Source organism: Grammomys surdaster, unplaced genomic scaffold (assembly GCF_004785775.1).
Source record: "Grammomys surdaster isolate TR1022 unplaced genomic scaffold, NIH_TR_1.0 126271, whole genome shotgun sequence".
NCBI classification, from domain to species: Eukaryota; Metazoa; Chordata; class Mammalia; order Rodentia; family Muridae; genus Grammomys; species Grammomys surdaster.
In genome coordinates, this window is record NW_021621071.1 from 10,737,318 (window position 1) to 10,742,639 (window position 5,322).

Genomic DNA, 5,322 nt, shown 5'->3' on the forward strand with positions numbered 1-5,322 from the left:
AGGGGGAGGAGGAGGGGAGGAGGAGGAGGGGGAGGAGGGGGAGGAGGAGGAGCTATAGAAAAAAAAGGAGGAGGGGGAAACACAAGAAAATGACTTAGAATCATTTTTCATCATCTGATTTACATAAACATACTATTATTCCCTTTTTAAAAAATATTTATTTATTTATTTTATTGATGAGTACACTGTAGCTGTCTTCAGACACACCAGAAGAGGGCATCCAATCTCATTACGGATGGTTGTAAGCCACCATGTGGTTGCTGGGATTTGAACTCAGGACCTCTGGAAGAGCAGTCAGTGCTCTTAACCACTGAGTCATCTCTCCAGCCCCCCTATTATTCTCTTTTTACAAAATGAGAACTGAGTCCCGTGAGGTTAGATGACGCACCCCAGGCCACAGCTAGCAGAGAGTAGAACCAGGCTATACAACCAGGTAGTCAAAATCCCCGATGAAATTGCAGCTTGCACTCTTAAAATCATTATCTTCCCGAATCTTTTTTTTTTTTAACTTGAGTATCATATTGCACTCATATACAGCGTATCCCGCTGTATGCCGTGAGGTATGGTTTTTTTTTTATAATTTATTTTTTCTCAAATTGTAATTCATTCACACAGGGGTTATAAATACAGAAAGGCAGGATGTGGGCAAGGGAATGACAATGGAGTGTGGGTGTTCAGGAGGAATACAGATATCATCAGAACCGGGTATCAGCTGGGTGAAGGTTCAGGGGACAAGTCACTATGACTCTGCCTATAACTCGCTTGTCCTTATCTAAGTTGGCATTGTCTGCCCAGGATACCTATTTACAAGGTCTATGACTACTCAGGCTTGTAAATTGTCACAAAAACTGCCTGTTTACATTAGCTTATAGCCATCTGTTTCAATGTTTTTCCACTGAGACCCAAGACTTGGTGTTAGTATACATGTATGACAGGCCTATTGTTAATTTTAGGCCTATGGCTGATTTTAGGCCTTCAGTGTGTAAGCAGGGCTGCCCCTGACATCTCCTCCCTTCTCTAAGTATAGAAGGGCTGTGGCAATTCTAAACTTGTGAAGGCGGGGATAGAGGCCTGACCTCCAGTATTTGAAGGGGACCTTGTAATGGCTCCAGTCCCCCTGTCGTTGTCCAGTGAGGCATAAGGGCCATACCCATCCCGATGTCTTTTTCCTGGAGAGGGGATACTTTTGACATCAACCCCTATGCAGTCAGGCTTGTCCCTCAGGGAACCCAGAGAGATATTTTTATCTTTTATTTATATTCCCTTGCAGCGCTTAGCCTCACAGCCTAAGCAAGAATTCAGATCGCCTGTCAGAGGGGGTTCTGGGTGGCCCCTCTCTGTTTGGTCTAGGGGCAGAAGTCCCCCCTTTTAGGTTGGGTGGAGATGGGTTTTGGAAACACCCTGTATAAAGTAACAACCTCATCTTGAGTCTTGTGGTCCTCCATAGCTAACTTATGATAATGTATCTGTGTAGGTTTTGCTACCAAATTATTTATCTGTTGTATCACAGAGTTAGTCCACCTATTTGAGGGCCAGGGACCAGCAGAAAAAAGCAAAAAGAACCCAAATAATGGTCCCAAGATGGGAGGAAATAGGGTTGACAACCTTGGAGACGCTGAAAACCAATTCTTGTACCAGCATTCATCTGTCTCTTTCTCTCTCTGATTTTTCTTAGGGCCTTCACTACCTATTTCATGCTCTCTTTAACCCTCCTTGTCTTGTCTATGTAGAGGCAACCTTCTTCTTTAAGGGCTGTACACAGTCAAGAGCTGTACACAGCCTTTTCTATTGTACTAGAGTAAATCAAGTCCAATAAGGATCTTTGCGATTTTAGGAGGTCTCTTCAGATGGCGAAACAAGGGATTTCTTTAGATTAGTGATGTCAATCTCTAGCTGTTTGATGTTCTTGTCAGTGGCCCTTCAAAGGTCTGAGTAGTATAAGTTCAGAGGCCAGCATCTGGATTAGAACTTCTAACAGCAGACATCACGGGTGGTTCATTTTTACCTGGGATGCTGCCTGAGTTCAAGCTCCTGGGAGTCTCTCTTTCTCTTGGTTTTCTGGGGTTGGGTACAGAGCTGCCACCTGTGACCTGCTCTATGCTTGGACCCAGACCGGAAGTCCGTGAGGTATGGTTTTAAGTAAGCACCTTGACCAGACACTATCAAAGAGATTTTAATAACTTGGCTGACTAGCAAAGTTAATTTAAAAATTTTGTAGCAAGAATCTCTTATAAACAACACCTGTCAATAAAAATGTCGACGGCCAATGAGCTGAGGCAGGAGATAGGAGGTGGGACACTGGCAGGAGGAGAGAGGATTCTGGGAAATGGTGAGCCACTAAAAGGAGATGCTGGGTAAGAAGACCAGAGAGAACGGCAGGGACTAAACTAACAGGTGGATGAACTTAGGGAAGACGCTGAGGGAGACACTGAGGAGACTCGAAGGAAGAACTGGGCTGGAGTGAAGAGAGATAACTAAGTGGTAGACATAGACTAGTTTGAATGGGTGAAATACGTTACGAGCTAGTCAGGGAATGAGCCAAAGCTTATGGCCTAGGCCTTTATTAAGTGGTCTCAGAGTCATCATTCCGGAAGCCGAAGCTGGGAAGGGAAAACTTGGAATTTAATTTTTACAAAATGTATTGTTTATTTTATTCTGTGTTTGTATATGGGGTTGGAGGCAAGCTACAGTGTATGCGTGGAGGTCAGAGCACAACTTTCAGGAGTCAGTTTTCTTCCTCCACAAGGTGGGGATGGAACTCAGGCTGTCAGATTTGGTAGCAAGATTTTGGTAGCCTTTTACTCTCCAAACCGTCTTGCTGGGCAGGATGTCAAAGTCAATGATTTCCAATGACTTAATGTTATCACGATGATGACAAGTGATGTTTATTTATGCATTAGCCATGAATGAGCTAAGCAATTTATCAGGATTATTTCTCTGAATGCTTTAATCAATTCTATGGGTTAGGAGTTTTAGTTTTAACTCTTTACATTCAATGAGAGAAAAGAATGAGGCCCATGGGAACTGTGTAATTCTCTCTAGGTCGCACATTGGTCACCGGCAGGAACGTGGGTCTGAACCCTGGCAGTCAGATCCCAAATCATATGTGTGCATAATTTCAGCTTTTCATCGCCATCCCATAAACGTAGCATGGCTTGTTTTTCCAAATAATTATGATTTTGAGACAGGGTGGCCTTGAATTCAACATATAGCTGAATTTCTTTCTGATGTTCCCACTTCCACCTCCCAAGTGCAAGCAAGGATTAGCCGTGTATGAATCTGGCCTTATGCAAAGCTGGAAATCAAACTCAGGGCATCACACATGGTAGGGAAATGCCCTACCTACTGAACTATACTGCATGCCTCCAAATAAATCTTTTAAAAGCCAGTCTCATTTATAGTGATATCAAGCCAATGAAAGCATGATCCACTCAGCCCCAGGATAGATGACTGTCCTTGATTCTGAAGATTTCTGTTTCATTGAGTAACAAACTTCTCAGGCTTCTTGGATATCTGCAGCTTTGAGCTTATGGGGCTGGGGGTGGGGTTCATTCTTGTGTGCCCCATGCTGTATAGGACCCAAGGAATTTAAAAAAAAAAGATTTATTTACTTTATGTATATGATTACACGGTAGCTGTCCTCAAACACACCAGAAGAGGGCCTCGGATCCCATTACAGATGGTTGTGAGCCACCATGTGGTTGCTGGCAATGGAACTCAGTTGGTACGGTGCTTGTCACACTTGGAGGAAGGCCTAGGTTCAATCTCCGGGACTTCATAAAGCAGGCAAGCTGGCTCGTGTCTATATGTCACACCGTGCCACAGCACCTAGATTCTAGGAATCACAAGTTCAAGGTCACCTTCAGTTATATGTTGAATTTGAAGCTAAGCTATGTGAGATACACACCCCCTTTTTTGACAACCAAATCTTTTTTTATTGGAGGAATGGGTCTCTAGGGGGGTAGGCCTGGGGCCCTCACTCCACAGCTCGTTCGTTGGCACTATCTCCAGAATCCTGTGGCTTCATCACATCTGGAAGCTGCGGAGGGCTGGAGAAGGGCTGGATGTGCAGAGCTTCGAAGGTGTCATCTGCTCGGAAGGCCAGGCCCACTCTGGCTAGGGCCTGTGGCTGTGCGGTCTGACTAGTGAACCCACGCTCGCCCAGAGTTTTTCCATCATCAAGGAGCTGGTCGTCCTTGTACAGCCACTGCTCCTCTGGCAACCACTTGAGGATGCCCTCGACGATTCGCTTCAGATCGAACAAGATGATCGACTCCTTAGATGGTGGTCTTGTGGCGCCAGATCATGAAAAACAAGTCCTGAGGACGGCGAGTCTGCCTCAGCGCTAGCCCGCGGCCCCTGGTGTGGCCCCGGAGCCCCCGCCGCCCTCGGACCCGTGCTTCTCCTTCCCGTGCCCGCTCACCTAAGAACCTATCTTTTCTTTCTTTTTAATAAAAACCAACAGAAGCCTGCTTAACGACTACTATTTGAATTAGCAAATGATTTTTTTAGTTGGAAATCCAAGTGGATTTCCATCCCATTCAATCTAACAGAAACAATGGACATTCGTCTGGCTTTTGTACTAAAATAGTTCAGTTATTTTTAAATTTTATATTTGTTATCAACTCCTTGAAAAGCTTTGCATTCCCAAGGCTTTTTCTGAATTGCGTTTCTTTGGCTGTGGGAAATTGTCTCTTCTGTGTAAAACACTGCAAGTTATGAGAGGTGATAGAATCTACTTGTTTGGGTAGGACACTGGGCTAGAAGTAAATTAGGGCAAGGAGGGGTGGACTCAGGATGCTTGTGTGAGCCGAGGGATTGAGTGCCTCTCCAAACACATACCCTGGGGTAGGGGCAGAGTATCTAGTCAAGGCCTGGAAATACTAGCAAAGAGGTGTGATGGTTCATTTTATGTATCAACTTGACTGGGCCATGAGGTACCAACATCATTGTGGGTGTGTCTTTGAGAATGTTTGTGGGTGAGATTAACTTTTAATTCAATAGGCCGAGAAGAGCACATTGGCCTTTCTAATGTGGTGGTGGTGGTGGGGGCATCCAATTTGTTGATACATGAAGACAACCTACTTATAATTAGACAACAGTCATTGCTCCCAGCTTTGCTCCTTCAAGCTGAAACAGTCTTGCTTCCTGGGACTCCAGTTACTGTGTTTCAGACTGAAAAGACAGTGTGGACTTTAGGTCTTCAGCCTGACAGCTACATACCTTGGTATTTGGATTTGGCAGCCTCTGTTTCATGTGAATTAATCTCTTCCCCCTCTCTCTCTCTCTCTCTCTCTCTCTCTCTCTCTCTCTCTCTCTCTC

General features: G+C 44.7%; 1 protein-coding gene and 1 pseudogene across 2 annotated transcripts in view; one reads left to right on the forward strand and one right to left on the reverse strand.

The window, feature by feature from the left end:
* Positions 1-5,322, forward strand: part of Wif1 (WNT inhibitory factor 1) — a 71,009-nt gene that overhangs the window by 16,756 nt on the left and 48,931 nt on the right. The gene's annotated exons all lie outside the window — the stretch shown is intronic.
* The window catches only part of LOC114613679, a 20,210-nt pseudogene continuing 18,864 nt past the window's right edge, over positions 3,977-5,322 (reverse strand).